The sequence below is a fragment of the Lactuca virosa genome, chromosome 3, assembly GCF_052849685.1.
Source record: "Lactuca virosa cultivar CGN04683 chromosome 3, Lactuca_virosa_CGN04683_v6, whole genome shotgun sequence".
In the NCBI taxonomy this organism is placed as follows: domain Eukaryota; kingdom Viridiplantae; phylum Streptophyta; class Magnoliopsida; order Asterales; family Asteraceae; genus Lactuca; species Lactuca virosa.
The window spans coordinates 245,356,495-245,365,109 of record NC_136428.1 but is presented as its reverse complement, the minus strand read 5'-3'; the positions used below and the strand labels follow the sequence as shown (position 1 = coordinate 245,365,109).

At 35.4% G+C, this 8,615-nt stretch overlaps 2 long non-coding RNA genes across 2 annotated transcripts; one reads left to right on the top strand and one right to left on the bottom strand.

The window, feature by feature from the left end:
* Positions 1 to 2,012: 2,012 nt before the first annotated feature.
* LOC145167096 (uncharacterized) lies at positions 2,013 to 3,192 on the bottom strand. Its single transcript, XR_013740896.1, has 2 exons — positions 2,650 to 3,192; positions 2,013 to 2,552 (listed from the first exon to the last, which is right to left on the bottom strand). It is a non-coding gene; the product is annotated as an uncharacterized LOC145167096 (long non-coding RNA).
* On the top strand, positions 2,514 to 8,291 carry LOC145167095 (uncharacterized). The gene is made up of 3 exons (XR_013740895.1): positions 2,514 to 2,645; positions 3,108 to 3,181; positions 7,786 to 8,291. It is a non-coding gene; the product is annotated as an uncharacterized LOC145167095 (long non-coding RNA).
* Positions 8,292 to 8,615: the final 324 nt, after the last annotated feature.

Sequence of the window (8,615 nt, the reverse complement as noted above, 5' to 3'; positions counted from 1 at the left end):
GGGGCGAGATTCGGACGAGGGTGACGTGGCCAATCCGGATAAGGCTTATCCATGCGAGATTCCTCAGAATTTGTGCCAATATATTATAAAATCCATAACTTTCGCATACGAGCTCCGTTTTTGACATTCTTTATATGCACGCGTAGGGAAAATTATGCTCTACAACTTTCGTTTAGACTTCGTCGGCTAATTTTGACTTTATTTTTAATATTATTATTTTAACAGACCGGGACAGGAAAATCCGTTAAAAATTTATAACTTCTTCATCCGACGTCCGTTTCCGTATGTCTTTTTACCGTTGTACTACTATTCACGAGACCTTCGATTCTCGTTTAGATTGTGTCGGCTAAAAATCACTCGATCTAAACTTCGAGTTTTTAGCTGTCTACTGCTAAGCTGAAACTTAGAAAAATCATAACTTCCTCATACGAAGTCAGATTTGGGCGTTCTTTTTACGCATACTCTCGGTTTAACGAACACTACGACTTTTATTTAGATCACCAAGGCTAAAAAGTAGTTTATCAAAAACTCACTTTTTATGTCATTCGGCGCCGTGCCGGTTTTGTCGTGAAACTTCGACAGGTCATAACTTCTTCGTTATAACTCGGAATTCGGTGAGGTTTTCGCCTAAATGTTTCTAACGAGATTCTTTACAACTTTATCCTTAGATATCGGCTTTATCTAATATTTATTTTCGACGCTTATTTTTATTCTTAATTCATTAATCATAATAATTAAGCAGATAAGCACATAATATTCACATAATTCCTCTTTATTACTTCAAAATGAGTTACAAAGGTTAACCTAGACTATTAAGTCAATATTAATGTCTAACCTAGAAACACGGGCGTTACAATATTGGTGTATGGACGTCCTCATGTTGCTATTTTATCCCTCTTACTCACTTACTCTGGAAAAAAATAGAAATATGATGGTATGTGAGTGAGAAAGAACAGATATAATGCGATGGAATGTAGATTGTGAAGATGAATTGTAGTGGGAAGGTTATGCAGAGGATGCATTTTCTTGGAGAATGGAGGTTGGTTCCTAGCTCAAATTCACACACAGTACATCGTGTGTGTGTGTGTGTGTGAGAGAGAGAGAGAGAGAGAGATAGATAGATAGATAGAGGATATGTGGGCCCTTATAATAATTATTATTATTATTATTATTATTATTATTAGAAAAGAAAAAAAATGAAAAATAAAAATAATAAAGGTAATTTTATCATTTCAATTTGGGGAGGGATCAAATCCACATACAAACATGGTCCAAATAACCATCAATCCAAGAAAAAATGCATTCCATAATGACCATTTTTGCATATATCATCACGACCAAATGCAAATACTTTAGTCTTTAGATGGGTTATCACTTAGCTTTAGTGTTTTACACCATTGTGGCCATATAATTTTGAATTAAATATGAATTTCTTGGTGTATTTTTGTATTAGAATAGGGGCGTCAAACAACCGCGGGGAAACTTCACAAAAATACAGTCATTTTGATGGTTCACATATAAACTTTTGAACACAGATGTCTTTGAAGGATATGGGACATGAGCGACCACATATATCTCGGGGATTTTTACACACATATATATATATATATATATATATATATATATATATATATATATATATATATATATATATAATCGAACAAAAATATTTAGACAACTAATTAGCTCCACAATTTGAGAGTATTGATTCTGAAGAGTTGGTGACCAATTAATATATACTAATTCATAAATACTAGAAGAGTCTCGCAATTCATGTAAATTTGTAAGATTATATATCATATTATGATTCTTTTCTTTTTATTTTTTATACAACAACTTATCATATTATTAACGAGTTATGCTTTATATATATATATATATATATATATATATATATATATATATATATATATATATATATATATATATATATATGTGTGTTCAAATGAGAACATTTCTTAAATTGAGAACAATTGAGAACAAATTTAGTTTTAAATATTATAAATTTAAAATTTATTAAAAAAATATTTCATATTTAATATAAATGTTTATATTTGTCACAAACATATTCTCTGTCTCATCTTAAGTTAGACCTTGACCACCAGACCATTTCCGGAACCACCATTACGTCGTCGATGGACCACTGTTAAGCCGTTGCCGGAACCACCGTTTCACCGCCGCAAAGTTGCATTTTCACTCTCAATGAATCTTCTTGTCACTTCCTCACTTCACCACCACTCGTTCACTCGTCGGAAGCCATTTCCTTCTCGTCTCCTCTTCGATATCGTTTTTACTAGTCACCAGATCTGGTTTAACTGGATCTAGATCTGAAGTACAAGACTATTTTCGAACTACATATCAGACCAGAAAAGCGTCGCTTTGATTTCTCCATCACTACTCGTCGCCAATATCGTCTGCGTCGAACCTCGGATCTCCGGTGAACCAGATTAAAATCGAGAACATCCACTTCGAGATGTACAATTTGCTTCTCGAATCTTACCTCAAACACTCCAACGAGAAGAGTACGTTGTTTTGATCAATAAACACCATCCCTTGCATCCAGAAGAAAGCAAAATGGTCCATCAAATAGATCAACAAATCAAAAATATTCACAAAACGGATCATCGATATCTCTTCTGATGAAGGTACCTTCTTCTTTGCAGCTTATATGCCATTTTTTTGTTCAAAAAACATGGGCTCAATGAGGGATAATACATTGGTTCGGGTAGTAAACAACCACTCATTTTAAAGCAGTAAAACTTGACTTCGTTCCATTATCATCTTTCATACTAACCTCTGTATCATATTCATAGTTCCTTTTCGGAGGCAAAATCGACTGAATGAACTTCAAATAAAGTGTAAACCAAGTAATAAATTCCACCAAAAATTTATCCCCAAACCCTAAGTGAGATTCAAGGTCAGTACATACCTCCGATACCAGCAAAAGATATTTGAAAATTTTCAAACTAGGTTCCTTCGTTGTTTGAGAGACTAATAGTAATATGATTTTTATGAGTTTAAAGAAAACTCATAGAGAGTGAAGGAATAAATTATACAAACAATAGTATCTCTTTGTTAAATTGATTTGATTTCAACTTTTTCTGTAGGAATAGAGTATGCTGGTAGCTTAGGCAGACAAACGTCAAACACCCAGTCTTTTCGCATATGAAACCCAAAAGAGGTACGATTTATGTGTTTTTAATTTTTTTTATATTAATCTCAATTTTATTTATATTCATCATGTTTTTAACTCATTATTTGCCCTTTATTATAATATTTTAATTTTGAGTTGCTTAAAATAAGTCTTTAGTTACAATGTGTAAACGCTACAAAGCAAATAAGAAAAAACATACTCATTAGTTATTAATTTAATTTGTTTTTACATCTATTTTTCTTTTGTTTTGTTTTATCTTAACAGTTAGTTAATTTTTCTTATAGTATGTTAACATGAAAAACAATATGCTTTTACAAATTTAAAGAAAGCATACAATTTTTTTTAAATATATGAGAAAAAATATTAAATTAAAAACACAAAAACGAATTTTGTCCATATAAATTATAAGTGATTTAAATATAATCATGTGTGATTTAAATACAACATAACAACTATCGAATCGAGACGAGAAAGCGAATCGTGTCCACATAAATTATATGTGATTAAATACATACAATCACATGTGATTAAATACAAGATAAAAATTATTAAATCGGGAATGCGAAAAAGAATCATGTGAATATAAATTATATGTGATTAAATATATATAATCACATGTGATTATATATATCTGATCATATATAATTTATATGGACAATATTTATTTTCACGTTCTCGATTTAATAGTTGTTATCGTGTATTTAATCATATGTGATTATATGTATCTAATCACATATAATTTAAATGGACAAGATTTGTTTTCACTTACATATTTGATTCAATATTTGTTATCATGTATTTAATCACATCTGATTTATGTGCATAAAATTCATTTTCGCGATATCAACTAAATAGTTGTTTGTTGTCCACATTAATCATATGTGATTATATATATATATATATATATATATATATATATATATATATATATATATATAATCACATTTGATTAAATAAATAAGAAAAACGATTGAATTGAAAGCGTAAAATGAATATTGTCCACATAAATCGTATGTGATTAAATACATATAATCATATGTGATTAAATACACGAGACCAAATATTGAGTCGAAAATGCAAAACGAATATTGTCCATATAAATCGTATGTGATTAAATATATATAATCACATGTGATTAAACCCACCACCTACCACCACCGCCGCCCACCCTTTACCGTAACCCACCACCATCACCACACACCCACCCACCACTGACCACCCAAGATTTGTTTTTTGCATTCTCGATTAATTAATTTTTCTCGTGTTTTAAATCATACATGATTAAATACATGAGAACAAATATTGAATCAATTGTGAATAAAATGGGTGGTGATTAGTGATAGGTCGTGGATGCTAGGTGGTAGGTGGCGGTGGTGGTGGTGGGTGACGCTGGAGGTGGAGGTGGTGGTGGTATGTATTGGGTTTAATCAGATGTTATTATATACACGAGAACAACTATTGAATCGAAAATGTGAAATTTCATCTTATTCACATAAATTATATGTGATTAGATACAAATATTCACATGTGATTAAATAGTAAAAACAACTATTGAATCAAGAATACAAAATTTTGTCTTGTCCACATAAATCATATGTGACTAGATACATATAATCACATGTGATTATGCACATGTGTAACATCCCAAAATTTAAGACCAAAAAATTTCATTTTTAATATAGCGATTCATAAAACAATTTATAAGAAAACATCATCAAGTAATTTATTTCATAAAAACCATAGATCACGTGTCTCAAAACCATATCATCAAATCGTAACAATGTCAGAGTACAAATCCCAAGAATCTCATGTGCGGAAATCATGTGTGTGATGCGCTGCTATCGTGCCGGCTCCTTTCCCTTCGAAGAAGAAAGGCCTGAAACAAAAACTGAAAAATATAAGCATAAAGCTTAGTGAGTTCCCCCATCATACCACATACCATATAACATACATACTGTCTAACATATCCGGGTACTGATCTACCCCTTCGGTCTCTTTCAACCGATAACTGTCTAGCATATCAGGGTGCTGGCCTACCCCTTCGGTCCTATCGATCGGTACCTAGCCTAGCATATCAGGGTGCTGGCATACCCCTTCGGTCCTTTCGATCGGTACCTTGCCTAGCATATCAGGGTGTTGGCCTACCCTTAGGTCCTTTCAACCGGTACCGGGGACTATTTCACTCCCTACTCTACCACATAGCATCCTATTACATAAATATATAATCATATACTGCCTAGCTTATCTGGGTGCTGGCATACCTCTTCGGCCCTATCGACCGGTATTAGGGTCTATCCTACCCCTCCTATCACATATCACATAACATCATAGCATACTAGCACGTAATCATAACAGATAGCAACATACCTGATAATTATCACAAAGACAATCATCTCTACTATAACTCTTACTAGTGGGCTGGCCTTGGTGCCTTAGACCCACTTCTACTGGAAGGTAACTCACCTCAATGTCGTAAAGTAGTTGAACTATCCTCGGTGCTTGGATCAACTCTCCTTAAACTCCTACACATAACATCTCTTTTAATTACTCTTTCAAACTTATAACCTCTTTAAGGGACAACTCTAGTCAATGGTCAAGTCAAAGATCAACACTTCTGGTCAAAGTCAACCTTCTGGTACCAGTCAACATTCTGGTTTACTCAACTCTCCGAGTTGGTCCGTCAACTCGTCGAGTCCTATGATTTATAGAATCTCGAACTCGCGATCTAACTCATCGAGTTACCCTCTAACTCGTCGAGTTTCTCCTTATTATAGAATCAAGACTTTCCATTTGAATTCGTCGAGTCCTTCCTTGGACTCGTCGATTTCTCCTTCATACAATTCAGGACATTTGCTATCAACTCTCCGAGTTCATCCTTGGACTCATCGAGTTCTTTGATCTTCAAGTCCATAAACACATCCAACTCACTGAGTCATCTTCTAGACTCAACAAGTTTGCTCAGTAACAAAAAAGGTTGGGGAACCACGACCCAACTCGTCGAGTCCTAAGAACGACTCGTCGAGTCCCCCAAAGTCTAATTCCATACAGTCGATTTTAGTCGGGCTTAATGCATCCAAAACATAGATCTGTCTTTCTAGGGTCGATATAACACGTAAAGTTACAAACTTTACGTTCATGCATGGGTTGTTTAGCTCAAAAAGGCTCTAAAAGTGGTTCTTATGATGCATGGGACTCCCATGGCCATAAAGTTGGCACCTTTATGCCATGGAGTCCCTCAAAGACCCTGTATCTGAAGTCTTAACCCCAAGCATGCTTGCATCCATGAATGGTTCCAAAAATGGCTCCTTAAAGCCCTAAACTACTCCATGAAGGGATCTAGTAGATGAATGGACAAGGTATAGACTTTATACCTCAAATGAGCTGGAAATGGGGTTCTTCTTCTGGATCCAAAGCTCCTTCCTTCAACCAAGAACTTCTAGATTTCCCTCCTTCAAGAAAACACCAAGAAATCACTTCTTTTTCACTCACACACACTCACAAAGTTCAAGATCATGAGTTAGGGTTTTCTGGATTATGGGTGGCGATGAGGGAGGCCAGAAAGGGAGTGTTAAGGTCTTTAAATAGGGTGCAAACCCTGAAAATTAGGGTTTCACTCTGGCAGCCCTACTCGTCGAGTCGAGGCCTCTCGACTCGTCGAGTAGACTTCAAGTCCCACGTCCATTTATTCGTTCCTACTCGACGAGTCTGGGCCTCCGACTCGTCGAGTCCCTTTGCAAAAATGAATAATTCTTTATTAAAATACATACCAGGAACCGGGTGTTACAACATGAGAACAAGTATTAAATTAAGAACACGAAAACAAATATTTTCCATATAAATCATATGTGATTAAATATGTATAATCATCTATGATTAAATACATGAGACGAACTATTGAACATAAAATGGGAAAATTGAATATTATCCACACAAATCATATGTGATTACATGTGATTATATGTATCCAATCACATGTCATTATTAGGGCAAGATTTATTTTTGCTCATTCGATTCAATAATTGTTCTCTTGTATTTAATCGCATGTGATTATGTGTATCTAATCACATATGATTTATATGGACAAAAATAAATTTTGTCAATATAAATCATATGTGATGAAATACATATATAATCACATGTGATTATATATATATATATATATATATATATATATATATATATATATAGATATGTGTGTGTGTGTGTGTGATTACATACATCTAATTGTTCTTTGTCAACTTCAATCATATGTGATTAAATACATTTAATCACATGTTGTTATATGTATCTAATAACATATATTTTTATAGACAAAAAAGAATTTTGTCTATATAAATCATATGTGATTAGACACATACGATTAAATATGATTATATACAAGAAAACAACCATTGAATCAAAAACGTGAAAACAAATTTTTGTCCATATTAATCATATTATATTAAGTACATATAATCATATGTGATTAAATACATGAGAAAAATTATTGAATGGAAAAAATGAAAATGAATCTTGTTTATATAAATCATATTTGATTATATGTATTTAATCATATGTGATTTATGTGATTAAATACATAGAATCAAACATGATTTATGTGATTATATATATTCAATCACATTTGGTTGCAGGTAGTAGGTGGTGGTGGTATGGTGGAGATGGGTGATGGTGGCTAATGGTGAAGATGGGGATGGTGGTGGGGGTGACGGGTAGTGGTAGTAGGTGGTGGTGGTCTTCGTAGGTGGTGGTGATGGGGGTCATGGGTGATAGTTAGTTTATTGTAGTTGTGGGTGGTGGGTGGTGGTGGGTAGTGATCAAGGGTGATGGATGGGTCAGTGGTGGTGGTGTTGATGGGTGGGTGGTGTAGGGTGGTGGTTACATGTGGTAATATTGGTGATGGTGCATGGTGGTGGTGGTAGGTGGTGAGTGGTGATGGTTATAGGTGGTGGTGGTGGTGGTCGTAGGTGGTGTGTGATGGGGGTTGTGGGTGATAACTGGTTTATTGTAGTTGTGGGTGGTGGGTGGTGGTGGTGGTGAAGGGTGGTGGGTCGGTCGGTGGTGGTAGTGTTGATGGATGGGTGATTTAGGGTGGTGGTTGTATGTAGTAATGGTGGTGGTGGTGGGTGGTGATAGTGGTAGGTGGTGATGATATTGGTAGGTGGGGGTGGTGGTGGTGATGGGTGGGTGGTTGTGGTAATAGGTGGTGGTGGTTTGTGGTGAGGGGAGGTGGTGATGATAGGTGGTGGTGGAGCTGGTGGTGGGAGGTGGTGTTGATGGGCGGGGGGTTACAGGTCGTGGAGGCAGGTGGTGGTGATGGGTGATGGTGAATGGTGGGTGGTGGTTGGTGGTGGTGGCGTGTGGTGGTGATGGTAGCGGGTGGTGGTGACGGGTGGTGGTTATGGTGGGTGGTGGATGATGGGTGGTGGTGGTGAGTGGGGGTGGTGGGTAAGGTGGAGGTGAT